Source organism: Lepidothrix coronata, unplaced genomic scaffold (genome assembly GCF_001604755.1).
Source record: "Lepidothrix coronata isolate B3197 unplaced genomic scaffold, Lepidothrix_coronata-1.0 Scaffold29, whole genome shotgun sequence".
NCBI lineage: Eukaryota > Metazoa > Chordata > Aves > Passeriformes > Pipridae > Lepidothrix > Lepidothrix coronata.
In genome coordinates, this window is record NW_016690209.1 from 2377119 (window position 1) to 2390332 (window position 13214).

General features: G+C 51.0%; 1 long non-coding RNA gene across 1 annotated transcript in view; it reads left to right on the top strand.

Moving 5' to 3' along the window:
- Positions 1-1477: 1477 nt before the first annotated feature.
- LOC108495123 overlaps positions 1478-13214 on the top strand; it is a 24857-nt gene continuing 13120 nt past the window's right edge. Inside the window, exon 1 of the long non-coding RNA XR_001874011.1 lies at positions 1478-1525. This is a non-coding gene — a long non-coding RNA (uncharacterized LOC108495123). The remainder of the gene's footprint in view (positions 1526-13214) is intronic.

Consider the following 13214-nt stretch of genomic DNA (forward strand, 5'->3'; position numbering starts at 1 on the left):
GAGATGGTGCCTTACTGCCCATCATGGGAGCAGAGCTCATTTTGGGAGAGGAATTTCCTAAGCTCTTCACGTCTCAGTAAGAAGCAGCCGAATTTCTCCGCTAGAAAGATTCCCTGAGAAAACAGTAAGGATGGAAAACCACCCCATGAAAGCACGTATCACCTTCCCTGCACCAGTCAGCTCTACCTCTGCTGCCAGGGTTAGCAACACAGCCAGAAAAATGTTTGTGCGATGCTGCCCTGCTTCCTAGAAACCCGTATACATCTCCGATATGATCTGTACCTCTCCCCTTACAATACACCAATATATTTTAACTACAACCCTAAATGTTGCAAAAGAACCCTTTGAGTAAGTCTCTTTGGTGCAATACAGATACGTCAAGGCTGATTGTTATTGTACATGTCAGGGCTGTTGAAGTGCAGGATAAAGAAGGCCATTGTGCTCCCACGGAGGGGACAGCTCGGATGATTAATGACTGCTCCCTCAATTCTCCGAAGAAGAGATGGAAGTCGGATAAGGCCTCCGCTGGCGGTAGGGGCAGAGCACCAGAAGACATACCCAGAGCAAAAAAAAAAAGGACAGGGCTCCGCATGGAGAGGCAGGATCAATAGGCAGCAGCCTGCCAGAGTGCTCGCCGGCAAGGAGCAGGAGCAGGGAGGTGCTGCCTAACACTGGGGCTTGTGTTTGCTCCTCTCACCTCCTTTCCTAATCCAGGCTTTTTTCTCGCCGCTTTTCTACCTTGGAAAGTGGCTCTTGGGAAGGCAGATGGTTGCCCATTGAGTAAGGCAAATGGCAAAAATCAGGGAAATTGCAAATTGATCTTTGCCGAACACACACAGTGACTTTGTTACCCACTTTTTGAGCCTCGGCGCAAATACCTCCTGGTCTAATTCTAAGGCGTGCCAAAGTAAATTACATTTAGTTTGCCTTAAATAAACAATGACTCTTCCAGGAAAGGTTTGTCTCTTCTGGGCACTTGCATCATTTATCACTGCTCCACTGTTTTGAGTTGGCTGCCCTTTTAGGGTGAGATGTCTCTTGGTTTTAGTGTGTGCACAACCATAGAGAGGACAAGGTCTTACCCCAAGAAAAATGTACTGAGAAGATGTCATTAAAGCTAATGAGAGTCCAGGCAGCTGCAGCTCATTAGAGAGTGCCTGGGGCCAATTGTAACTGAGACCTTTAAATATACATCATAGTCAAATAAACAACATCATATTCGATCTGCAAAGTCTCTATCAGTTCCTTCCCAGTCCTTATCACTCAGCCTTACATTTTGCTGAGAAAATGTTCCCTGTTCAATAACAAACCCAGAAGCAAATGAGACCATCGCACTTAGCAAACGATGTGCTGAGAAATGAGGGTAGAGGAGGGGGGTCCCTCCTTCTGAAAGTTAAATTTGAAATTAATTGATTGCAAGGGTGGGAGACACTCAGGGCTCAAGCTCTCCATCCTGCTCATAGGACAACATGGAAAACAGATCGAAGGAGCTGCAAAGATGTTGAAGACCAGCACGTTTTAAACAGTGAGTGAGCAATTAGCTTTTCTTTAGTTCCTTTCTTTGGCTTCAGGACATGACTTTACCGTAAAAGAAAATGAGGGGTTTCTGACACTACTTTACATTTGTTGTCATTACGAAGCATTTAGTGAGGAATTACAGATTTACAAGAACGGGGATTTCCTTCTCCATCAGCAGAGCCCCCAGAGGGGCTTCCCATCACCTCCCTTCCCCACACAGGCAGGAGCCCCTGTGCTGCGCCATGGGCAGGCTGTGGGCTTCCTCCTGTCCTCACCCCACGTGTGATTATTAAGTTCTTATCGCAATAAGGAGTCACTGACACTGGGCTGCTTTCCAGGGAATGCTGCTCCCTTAATAGGCCATTATATCTCAGTAATAAGGGCTAAACTCTTCTGGGGGCATTTAGTCATAAATTAAGTAAAATAACACCACTGATCCCGTCTTTCTCCCAGCCCTCGCTAAGGGGGGTGATGCTGTCCATGGATGCCCTCCAATGTTGGCTTCTGGGGCTGGTGCAGGGGGTGCACAGCACTGCCAGAGGGGTGCAACATCCCCTCTCGCTGTCAGGGCCATGTGTGGAGGCCCATAAACAATGCAGATAATAAAACAAACTGGGGACAGTCTATGGCTGGGTTCACTGACTCCCAGATTAAGACCTGGCTCCCAAATGAGCCCTCACTTGACAAAGGGCATCTCCAGTTTCTGTTGTGCAGGGGCCTGGGAACAGAGTGGTTCCTGCCATGGGTATCTGCATGCCTTAGGGCATGGTGTCACAGGCAGGTTAATCCCTGTGATGAACCCAGGAAGGCAACACAGACACCCACTTTGGCAGGAACTGCTGTGTTTGGGCTGCTGAATCCCCTTCTCTGTGGCTACATCATAGAGTAAATGCTGGCCTGTACGGATCAGACCCAGAGACTCGTGTGATTTCTGGCTGTTGGCCACAGCTTGGCTGGAGAGGCTGCTGAAGCTGAGCAGCCCAAACTCTCGCAGCATCCCAGATATGGCCATGTCCACCTTGTCTACCAGGAATGGTCCCTGCCCCACGCCTCCCAAAGCCGTGTTTAGCAGAGCTACCCAGCCCAAAGCTGTGCTAACAATTCCCCACTCCCTGACACCATTTTTTTCATGACTGTGGACATGGCCACACCATCCTGCAGGGACTCGCAAGAGCTGAGCTCAGGGTTGCAACTGCATGCCCAGGGCTGCCATACCTTCTGTGCTAGTGGGAATAAAACCACGGGCCCACCTTTGCCCTGTCGAGAGAGCTCTGGGCCTGGCTTGGGGCAACCTCCCACTATGGGGCTTGCAACATAATCTCCTACCATGGCTTGCAAGGTAGTCTCGTAGCATGGAGGCTTGTGAGGTGGCCTTCCACCATGGGAGCTTGCAAGGAGGACTGTGAGCTCTCACCTTCATCCTCTTGATGATGCTGAAATGCAGGGATTAGGGCACTGAGGGAGTGAGGGACATGGATGGCAGCTCAAGAAAGGAGCATCTCCAGCACCAGCAGCTACCAGGGAAGGAGCATCATGGGGTGGAGCTGGGGCTGAGCTGCTATATCCTGCCCAGAAAAAAGAGTAGTTCCCTATTTGTTGTTGCCACTGGATCTGGTTTGCACTGGGGTTCTCTGATCCCGTAGGACCTTGTCCAGGTGGAGACCCTGCTGCATCCAGCCTCACGTATTGCAACAGGTTTCAGCAGAGCCAAGGGAGCCAGGGCAGAACCCCCTCCTGATGTCTTACCCCGGGGGCAATGGAGCTGCCAGCACTCTTGCAGCTGTGCAAAATGAGATGGGCATGTCTCTGTCCCCCAGGAGTGGGGACACTGAGGGTGCTCCTGCTGGTGTCCTGTTGTGTCTCCAGCCTCATTAGAGGCAGGTACAGCTGTGCTGGCCTGGGAAAGCCCTGCAGGCCCACGGCTGCTTTGAAACGGAAGTTGCAGCCGTACTTTGGCTTCACTTGGCTTTAAAGCCAATTTGGTGACAGCCGTGCAAACCTTCCACAGAGACAACCCCTGCCTCCCCACCTCCCTCCCCACACCAGGTATATTGATTTAATTTGCACCTGTGCATTTCTTGGCACAGCCTGACCTGAGGCAAGCCAGGAGTAAATTCAGTTAGGAGACTTCTGGCACAAAGCTGCCCCAGCTGAGCTAAGCCAGCATGAAACAACAGGAGTTCAGCAGGTTCAGCTTTGTGTGCAGCCCAGGGTTGGGCTGTAGCTTCAACCCTGCCCCGAGATGGTAGGAGAGAACAGGAGGTGTTTGGGGTGAAGGGTTTTGCTGTGAGTAATTTATGTTGTCTTAGAGCAGCTTTTGCAGATGCTCACAGCTCAGTGGGAATGCTCTGGATTTTGCCTGGCTCCCCTCTACCTTCCCTGCTCTACCAGCATCCTGTAGCACCTGAGGATTCCCCCTTCTCCCCTCCCCAGGCCCCAAAGCAGCCTGGAGGGGTTGCGCCCTGGGAAAAATCCCGCTGCCGACCTCTGCTCAGGCAATGGGGACCTGTGAGCAGGATGCTGATGCTCATTCTTGAGGTTTCGTGCTCAATTCCCTTCTAATCCAAATTTTCAATTGCTCATAACTTATGTCATTTGGACTGGAATTTTCCAGACGTGATCTCCCCTACAAAGGTGGGTCTTTCCTTTCCTATTTTTTTTTTTTTTTTTTACCCAAGAAAAGCATTCAGCCAAATGGTTTGGCTATGTCCATTTTCTTTATTTTTTTTATTTTTTTTTTTTAGTAAACACAGACTTTTCTCATTATATATTAAAATTATAGTTATAGAGTCACCTTTCCTGCTGTGGTGTCAGTGGGGAGCAGGCCTCTGGCCGACCGCCGGGGAGCTGGCGTGCAGAGGGGGATGCTGCCGTCCAACCCAGCTCAGTTTTCCCCAGCTCACCCCAACACTGACCCTCCCCAGGCCCCTTTGGGTGCCCCAGGAAACCTGAATTACGACCGTTTGAGGAAGGCATTTTGCCCAAGTGCAGAGCAATGTGTGTTCCCACTTTAGGGTTTGTTTTCCTCCAGCAAGCTGGAGGCAGATTGGGTGGGGGTCAGGCTGCTTTCAGCCAGAGCCTGGGGTAGGTTCAAGTTCAAAACCCCTCTTCCTTCCATATTTCCCAAAGGCACTGATTTTCAAGCAGGGCTGGGAAATACACATCTGCAGGTCTTTTTGATGTATTTATGCTGTTGCTCCCTGTCATCTCCCTGCTGTGAGGGACTGGGGGATGGTCCCAGTGAAGGCAGTGAACATCCCCACTTGGCTCAGGATGGCCAGCAGTGGGGACAGGCAACACACACATCCAGCCCTGCGGCTGGCAGTTTTGCAAGCTCCTCCCTTCCTTCTGGTAGCAAAGGAGTTAAAGCCGACGGGATGAATCCCGAGGGGGCTCTTGGGGGCCATGGCTGTGCAGAGCAGGGCGGAAGCAGCTCCCCCTCTCTTCTGCTGCTCGACATGATGTCACCTCCCCGCTCTCCCCAAGGAGGCGTTAACGGAGCCCGTGTGCTGGCGGGGCGGTGGGGCCAGGCCGTGCAGGTGGGCAGCACCTGGCAGGGAGTGCCCATGGCTGGGGGCTGACAGAGCACCTCAGCCCACAGCACAGCCCCCTCCAGGGCTACATGCCTCCTCCCAGCTGCCTTGGAGAAGCCAGGGGTGAGACAAGTTGCTCTGCTCCCCATCTCCCCTCTGATACCTGATGGCAATCAGGTGAGGGCCAGAGAAAATCCCCATTACATTTTCGAGGGATGAATGGATCATCCAACAGTGGAAGAGTTACCCAGGCCAAGATCTGGGTGGAGGAAACATTATTTATTAGTTCTATTTTTGGGACAAGGAAGACCACAGAGTATCCCTGCTGTCGCTCGTCCATCCCCATCCCATCCTGCCAGCAGCTGCAGGTCCAGCTTATGCCCTCATGCACAAAAAGTCCCTTCCTGCAGCCCTTCTCCTCTGCAGAGAAGAAAGGCGTGCAAAGGAGGTTCCTATATTTCTCCAATTAATGTAATTAAGAGAATTAAACTTTTGGAGAGAGTGAGTTTTTCATTTTCTTTTTATTTGATTAGGGAAATTCCCACTGCGCACTCTGTGCAAATGAAACCCAGGCTCCTTTCCGTTGTTCGGCAGCCCCGGGAGGACACGTTACCTTTCAATCTCACACACTAATGTGTTTAGAGTTAAAATCCCCCCCGCCCCAGGCGAGCAAAGGAAGGATCCCAGAGCCTTGATTAAAGCACGGCTTCCTGAGCAAGGATGTGCACATGGAGCCGCTGGGTTCGTGGTGTGCCCTGCACAGCTAGCCGAGCCTCCTCATGAACACCGGGAGATGCCAGTGCATCCTGGGGCTCCCAGTATTCTGTTGTTTAGTCCAGAGTGGTACAGTAACACCCAGGGAAAAGCAAGGAAGCCCTGGGATTGGGTGGCTGGTCCCCACACTTCACTGGAGGTCTGTCCTAGCCAGCTTGCCCACGTGAACTCCAGTGCCATGGCCCTATCAGGTGATTTATCGCATAATACTGAAAAGTAATTATTTTTGTCAGTCTGAATATTAAAAACTCTTCTCCACAAGACTGGGTTTAGCTATGAAGGTTACTGAAAAATAAAACATGAGGAAAAATCTTTGTACAATCCTACCATGAGGCCTTGGGTACTTATACTATCCCACAAGCGCTCCAAAATTATGAGCCAGCTCTCCAAAATGAGATAGGCTTAAAAATCAATAAGAATAAAAAAATACATTATGGCTTTTAATTTTTCTTCGGCTTTCTGAGCGTTTTGGGCACACAGGGGACGTGTTAGACATTAATGAAAGCTGCTATTCTCATCTAAACACAATTTCAGGTGGTCGTAACTTTGAAAACCACAGGAGACATCACTGGGTCTGTGGCGGGTACAGACCTGGACAGGGAAGAGCAATCAAAAGATTGGGGCAAAATGGCTCCTTTAGCCCCACTGGGGTTTCCCACACTTTCTTGCAGTGGGAAGTGTGTCTACAAAAAGCCAAACCTGCTCTTTTTTATTTTTTTCATCCCAGTAAAAATCTGCTGACTTGAAGTCTGGTTTTCTGGTTCCTCCCATTTAGCATAATGAATTGGAGATAGAGCTCCAGGAGCGCCGTCTGGGGTGGGAGGAAACCACAGGCCGGCTCGGGAGGCAGCGCAGGGCTGTCCTGGCCGTGCCGACATGAGTACAGGTGGCCCAAGAGCAGGCTGGAGGTGAAACTTGGGTTTCCCGGTGTTTGGCTCTTCTCCAGTAAAAACTTTAAAGATCTGCCGCAGAAGATGAACGGGGTTATCTGGATTTAGCAGGAGGCGTTAGCTTTCTTTTCACCTCCAATGGAGGAGTGGGAATGGCTCCCTGCGGTCGGGAGGAGAACTTGAAGCTTTAAAGCCCATCAGGTTTCTGGGCTCGCAGTGAGCTCTTCTGATTATATCATTTTTTTGATTAGGTGAAATATTTTTCTCTGTTAATCCCTAATTCTTCCAGCTTTCCCAAGGGTCATCCAGAGGAGAGAAGCTGGAGAGGGGAGGAGGGGAAGGTTGGGCAATGCCATGTTGGGATAATGGCACAGGATAGGATTTGTGGATGCTCTTCCACGTCCCCTTCAGCCCTCACTCTATAATTAACCATAAGGGCAGTGACTTGCTGGTGATGGTCCCATGGCTACCCTGGGCACATGATTGCAGAGCAGCAAAGCACCACAGCCAGCAGGCAGGGACCAGCTGCCCATTACAACAGCACTGGCAACCCCCCCCTTTCGGAGGATAACGAGCATTTTTGGCTCCAGCAGCGACGTGATAAAACACTTCTGCCATTGCTGCTCGGAGCATCTGTGGAAGGGAAAACTTCCCAGCGTAACATCCACAGCCTCTTAAGTAAATAGTCTTTAATGTTGCACTAAAGGGTTGTAGTCTTAATATGTAAAATCTGTTTAGCTTTTTTAATTCTTGGATCGCGCTGTGGAAAGTCCTCCAGAACTTGCCTGTTGGCTTTTTTCCCCCAGCCTTTGGTCTCGGAGGAGCCGTGGCCAGGAACGCCCTCCCGCAGAGCCGTGGTAACCCGGGGCGAGCAGGAGCTGGTGGGAGATGCCCTGAAGATGGCAGCAGGGCCATGGGCACCACACAGCCAGGGCTGTGACAACGCAGGGACAGCCGGCGGGTACCACAGCGCTCTGCTAAATGCTGTCTGAAGCAAATACTTTTCCTCTTAAGAAAATAATAAAAAAAAAAAAAGGGTGGGGAGCAGAGAGCTGTTTTGTAACAAATGCCGGAGTGCTACCCACAGCTGGAACTTTCTGCTACATCAGGGTGGAGCAAATCACACCCGTTCACTGCAACCTGCCAGGATGCTAAAAGGCTTGTCAGCCCCTCACATCTGGGTCTTCCCTGCTGAGTGGCAGTTGAGCCTTTTTAAAGAGAGATGAAGGGTGGGATGGGTTTCCCCAACAGGTCTGGCTGCTGGCAGCTTCTTGCAGAGGGAGTTATTTTAGGGTTTGATACTTCCCTTGTGCTTGTAGCCCTTGTCAAGGTGGGCTCATCACTGGTCTGTGGCTGTTCAGCACATGGCATGAACGCAAGTGTGAGCTGGAGCTGGTACCCACTTGGCTCCTGATGGGGCTGTGTGTGCTCTGGTGCCCTGACTGGGTGCTGTGGAGATATGCAATTAAAAGAAAAAGCAATCTTTCCTCAGAGATCTCCCGACTCCAAATTAGGGAGGCTGAAATGCTGTCAGTAAATGACAGACTATGGTTGGGAGAGGCACAAACAAGCACGTAGGGAGAGCACTGGGGGGAGGAGGGGAAGGTCGGGGTGCTGCACCCTTGTTTTTGTTTAGACTAGGAGTGCTGCAGCTGAACTTGTCTCCTGCCTGGAGTGGGGAAGTTTAGAAGAGGCCAGCCCTGCTGGGGATGGGGGCGTGTGAGGGGGAGTAGCAGCCCTGGAGAGGGGGGGTGAGGAAGGGGGCTGTAGTAGGGCTGATGGAGCTGGGCAGGAAGAGAGTGGTAGTGCCCATGGGGCACTCTATCCCCCACTGCAGGGGGATAGAGAGTGTTAACACACCACAGTGGAAAGTGGGTGTGGGGAGGTAGCAATGAAGGCAAGGAACGACTGGTCCTAGCAAAGCACCGTACAGCAGGGTTGAAATCATCATCATCCTCCAGTGCTCTGACCTCCATCTCCACCTTGCAGCTGAGGCGCTTTCCAGCAACACCGAGGTGCTGTGCAGACAGAGCAGCTCTGCCTCTTGCAGAGCTGGGCCAGGCAGAGAGCAACAGGCTGGCCCCAGAGATGGGATCCACTTCTGTGTGGAAGAAGTGGTCAGTAGATAAGGAGCATTTGGGCTCATAAACCTCAAAGTAAGGTGCCTGGGTGGTGTTAATGGCCCTACAGCTGCCTGATGGAGTGGAAGTTGTATGCAGGGATGTAGGGGAAGGGATGTTTAGGGATGGGACCTAAACATCCACGTCTCAGAGGACAGTAGCTGTACAAAGAGAGCTCTGTGTGCTGGCAGGCAGGACAGAGCCCACAGACAGACTGGGGGAGGAGGAGGCTGAGATCATGTAAAGTCTGCAAAGGTAAGATATGTTGGACCAAGGCACAAAGCACGTTCCGGCAGGCGGCCAGTGACAGCTCTGGATGTTGATTCACAGGCACAAGGGGCTTCAAAGGAGAAGGCAGTGAAGCAGCACACCCAATGGAGGTGGGAGGTGGACTTGTGTTGTTGTGTGATGGAAAAGCATGGAGATGGGATGTGGGAATACATGTCTGCAAGTGTACACAAAGCTCTGATGCCACCATACCCAGCATTCGTGGAGATGTGCCTGTGGTTTGGCTCCAGCCCGGGATAGGTGGTATCTTTCCTAACTCTGCTATGTAGGAGAGGCTTGTGAGTTGCCACTGTGCCTCCTGAACTGTGACACGTTGGCCTCACACTTTGTAGCAACTACCAAAATGAGGGTACCTGAATGTACAGGGGTCTGTGGCCCCTCTGTTGAGATGGGGCTCAGCCAGCCAGCAATGCACCTGTCTGTCCTGCCAGCATCACCCATGCCCTTCCAGCTGCTGGTATAGTCCAGGCAGCACCACGCTCTTGCTCAGACAAGACCTTCTGTGTGGGTACAGCTAGGCTGGCATTCTTGGTGCCTGCCCATGGTGTCAGCATCCCTGGGGCCACCGTGAGTCAGCACTGAGTCCCCTCTGCCTGGAACCCTGCCAACCCCTGAGCAATGATTTCCAGCGCGTGCAGCCAGGTTGTGTGTCAGGAGGATTAATGATAGAGGCTTCTCAGGCCTTTGAGATCTGGGTCTAATTTAAAACCAAAACAAAACGTAGAAATTTAGGAGCAGGGGAGTTGCTGTCCTGGGGCGAGCCTGGGATGCAGCTCGTCGCGTATCCAATCCTGCAGTAACATGTGCCAGGACCTTCAGAGAAGGTACAAGCAAACACCTGGTACACAGGAAAAACCCAGCCTCCCAGGGGTGCTTTCTTCTTTGTCTTTTGCTATTAGTCATTAGCTTATGCTCCGAAGCACATGGCCTTATCTTCCCTCCAGGCATCTTCCTTTTATCTACCTTGACTCATGGAGCTACAGAATCTTCTATTAGCCGCATAAATGTCAGATCTTCTTTAAAATCTTACAAAACTCTCTGCCTCGTTGTATCTTACGGCAATGAGTTCTACACATTAATCATGTGCTGGTGTAAAAGTGAGTTTCTTATCAGTTTTTAGCTTTTGGTCTTTGTATTTAGCCATCTGTCCCGGTAGAACTTTCACTGTTGCGTAAGGGATGGACACTCGTTTATATGCAGTGAGTTGGATGCCAAGATGAGCTTCAGTTTTGCCTGACTTTTTCTGGTAAAGGGCTTAAAGCTGGTGACTGGAAGAGTTTGACAGCAAGCCTCCCTCTAAAAAAAGTCTTCAGTAACTTTCTTACTGAAAAGAGGGGCTGGCAGTGGAGCAGCTCTGCATGCCAGAGAGATGGGAAGTTCAGGCTGAAGATGTCTCCCAAGGCAAAGGCTTGGGGTTCTGCCAGGTTGTGGGAGGTGGAGGTTTGGGAAAGGGCTGCAGGGCTTAGCCAAGGACCAAAGGAAATGTGGAACAGGGGAGCGTTTGTCTTGATTTAATTTGACACTTAAACTGAAAGGGTGTGATTTGTAGCTGTGCGCATTTAAAAAGCTCCTCAAGATAGGGAAGTGGAGGCAATAGCAGGTTCGGGTGCCAGATCAGATAAGACCCTGTGGGTAATGCCTTTACCTTACTCATTTTTATTCAGCTTTATCTCCAGGCTCCTAAAAAACCCAATGGCTTGAAATTCTCCACTCCTGACTCTATTTCCAATATCTCCTTTACAGTGAGGCACCTGAACCCGATGTGATGTGCATTGTTGTATTGCCTTAGACTGGCATAGCACTCCCTGGCCCTGCCATCATGCACCCAAGGGCAATTTGGTGTCCTGGTCTCTGCTGTACACCAAGCTGTACGTTGTGATGTCTTTGAGCAGCTTGGACTGGGATACTTGATGGGATAGTTCCCCAGAGCTGCTGAAAGAGGGTCCTGGAGGCGCTTGCTCTGTGCTAAATCCTGGTTAGTGTGCTAGTTAGTCCATATGGATCTTGATGTAGGGAATGCTCCTTGCAGAGGGTGGGGGGAACAGTGTTGGAAGGACCATTGAAGGTTTTGCTCACCAGGCTCCATTGCTTGTGCAGCAGAGAGCAGAGCAGCTGCCTCAGGGCTCACTGATCTGAAGGGGAGCATTTCAGGGAAGGAGAGAGGCGGGCACAGCCTGGGCATGTGGAGGCATCATCAAGGAATGTGCCCACACCCTCCACAGGGCACATCATGGGGTGCTGGCACAAGAGCCCTTTACAGAGCCATTCTAGCAGCCAGCTCCCAAGATGGGCCCTCTGCAGGTACCAGAGTAGCTGGTGGATCACACAGAGGCTCAGGAAAGCACTGGCCCCGATGAATGTGCTTGGCACTGACCCTAATCCTTTCCTGCCAATATGCTGATTGGAATTGAATTTCCAATATGAGCAGTCGTGGGACTCTATCTGCAAGCTGGTGGTGAGAGCTATAGATTTTTATCATGTGTTTCACAGCTATTTCTTTCACTTGAAAAAAATAATAGGAGTGACTGCTGAAAACACTTCAGCAGCCAAACTGTCTTGGTGGCGTTGGGCAGGGTGAGATGGGTCTGGATGTGACCATGGAATGGCAAGGAGGGAGGCATCATGTCCCCTCCCCGGGGGGAGAGCAGTAGCTGCCAAGGCTACAGCCCAGCACCAAGACAGGACCAGCTCAAGCCTTACTGGGTTTGTGGGAGGTTTCTCAGCCCCTCTGAGGTGGAGGTGATACTCCTGATGGGTTTGCAGCTAAGAGCATTGCAGCCAAAAGGGGATTTTCCCCCCTGAAGCTTCAGCCTGTTGTTTCTCACTCAGCACAGATGAGGCCCTTCCTCCTTCCAGCATCCCACCACCCAAGGAGCCTGGGTATCTGCCTCTCATCTCCTTCCCTGGGGGATGGCCCACCCCAGCCAGACAACTGCTCCAAGGCTTTGCAGATCTCTGGCAGGTCTCGCTGCCCTCAGCCATGTTTTTGCTGTTCATTTCCCACCTGTGTTACACAGCCAGCATCACCCAAAATGAGGCATATTCACAGGCAGGACTCTGGCAGGATTGAGGAGGGCTCTAGAGGTGAGATACTCTTTTTACATCTCCTAAAAATACTTTTTTTAAAATATTTTAATTTTTTTTTTGTCACAGTGCAGTGCTCCTGCCTTGTGTTCAGCCTGCGATCCATTACATCCCCCAGCTCTTTTCTGCAGAGCAGCTGCCTTGCCAGCTTCTCCCCGTATTTATTTAGGCTTCCCCCCCCCAGCCCTGTATTTGCTCAGTTGAACCTTGAACTTGTCTTGGTGAACACCCTCCTGTTTTTCCTGGCTCTATATCTGATTTATGTAGATCATTTTGAGCTCTAATCCTGCCTGGCTGACTTGGCTGAGCATTCCTGGCTCTGGCAGGAGGCACAAGCTCTCCAGCAGGTGACAAGTGGTGATCTTTGGCCATGCACAGGTTAAGGACAGAGTCAGTTCCTCTTCCTCTGACCCTTTCCACCCTCATATCTTTAACAAGACTGGTCCACCTGGGGCAAATACCCAGGGAATGCTCTTGCTTGAGAATTGAAAACAAAAAAAAAGAGCAGGCAGCATGCCCAGGGGAAAGCAAACATCCTAGAGATGCTGGGAAAGGGGCACAGCACAACTCTGCCCTGGAAGAGCCTCCCCTCTGCCCCTGTTGTTATTGCTGCTCCCTTTTTTGACCTGAGCAGTTTGCAAATATTTTCAGTCCTGCAGGTTGTTTCCATTAAGAGGGAAAAATCAATGAGGCAGCCAAGAGTCTGTGGCTGAGCCTGCTCTCTGCTAAAAATGGACCAAATGCCTCTTTCCTGAGTGCAAGGGGGTGGATTTGCATTTTCCCAGCTCTGACCCCATCGCTTCCCGAAAGCTGCTCTGTGTTCCAGGCCTCCCTGCCTTAAAGCTACTCTGGCTTCTCCTCCCTCAGCCTTTGCCCAGCCCCGGTGCTCATCCTCAGCTGGGGCTCAGCAATTCCTGCTAATGGGAAAAGCATTCCTGTCATTTCATCAAGTCGCTTAATAATGTGCCAGAAATGCCTATTGATTTCTTGCACGCTTCTGTGCAGAC